This window comes from Emiliania huxleyi (genome assembly GCF_000372725.1).
Source record: "Emiliania huxleyi CCMP1516 unplaced genomic scaffold EMIHUscaffold_678, whole genome shotgun sequence".
Taxonomy (NCBI): domain Eukaryota; phylum Haptophyta; order Isochrysidales; family Noelaerhabdaceae; genus Emiliania; species Emiliania huxleyi.
In genome coordinates, this window is record NW_005196914.1 from 1 (window position 1) to 1,643 (window position 1,643).

The window sequence follows — 1,643 nt, forward strand, 5'->3', positions numbered from 1 at the left end:
CCGATTAGCCCTCCATCTAGACTATCCTGCGCTGCTTCGGCGTGTTCGGAACCTCTTCGCGTACCGCTTAGTGAGAATGGACGCGTATCACCAGCGGGCTCTGTTTCCGCGGCGCGCTGCCTGTTGAGCTGACCGCTGCAGCATTTATCCATCCATGGCCACATTTGGCCCTCGATCGAAACGGGCAAGTTTAGAGAAATCTATGTTCTCGCGCGTCGTGGGGCGTTGGCTGCTGGTGTGTACTTGTTACGTGACAACCCAGGGGGTCCTGGACGCCAGCACACACGGCTAGATGTCATGGCGGGCCGCCTAGGCCCTGTGGTCGGAGGTAGAGTCGGTGCACGGTGTGGGAGAGATTTATACTTCTTTCTTGTCGGTGGTGCCAAAGAAGAAGAAAGGAAAGCGCCAACCCAAATGAGGGATGAGTGAGAGGAGGACAGGTCCCCACCTGCACGAGCAAGCAGGAGCTCGTACTCGAGTAAGTACGTGGGACAGGGGAACGGGAGTGGAGAGCGCATCGCGACACGGAGGAGCGGAGGGGGGCTGTTAAAGAAAGAAAACAGGCATGTCCAGGGGAGGGAAGGTAGACTTCCACCCAATCGGGTGTCGGGAAATCTCGCTTCTGTTTTCTTCCCTCAGGAGTGCATTGCCGTTCTTAAACGGAGTCGCTTAGGCGGCTCCGGTGGTGTGCCGGTGTGTGTGCCAGTTTGTCGCTATGTAAGATTCTCCCACTCCTCCCCGCTGTACACACTGTAGTCGGCGTCGGCCCCGTGAACCTTCACCGTCTATATAAATAAATAAAACGGGCACGCCAAACGTCTGCTGTGAGTGCCCCGGAGCACTTGGAGCACTTGGAGTGCAGTCGGCAACCGCACACCCAGGGCCGGGGAGCTGAGAAGCGCACCCAGCGGGCCGGATGATTGGCATCGGGTTGCGGGCAAGAGAGCCCTAGCCCAGGGGGTGCGCGTTCGCAGGGAAAGGGCCGTAAAGTAAACACGGGTCTCCGAGGGTTGGCTCCGCGCTCCGGGTTTCCCCTAGCAGCAGACCGCCCCCTCTACTCGGAGCTATAATGAACACCAGACATGCACACGACACGCACTCTCACACGACGTCACCGCCCAGGGCCTCTTCGCGCGAGGTCCTCATCCTCACTCCGGAGGAGGCCCCCCTCTCCTCTGAGTTCTTCCTCTTTGGAGCACTTGGAGCACTTGGAGTGCAATCAGTAACCTCACGCCCAGGAACGGGGAGCTGAGAAGCGCACCCATTTGGCCGGACGCTCGGCATCGGGTTACGGGCTAGAGAGCCCTAGCCCCGGGGGTGCGCGGTCGCAGGGCCATAACACGTCTCCGAGGGTTAGTCCGCGCTCCAGGTTTCCCCTAGCAGCGGAGCGCCCCCTCTACTCGGAGCTAAAGAATACTCTCCGAGGGTTGGACCCGCGTACCAGGTTTCCCCTTAACTGCAGGACGCTGCCCTCTACTCGGAGCTAGTAATACGAGAATACGCACCGCCCCACCGCAATATCACACTACGCGACGAGAATACGAGAATACGAGAATACGAAGCTGCGAGACACCTATCGAGCAGCTTCCGCGGCGGGCAGCTTCCGCGGCCGTGGGGCGTGTGGCGGGGGGGGGGGGGAAAGG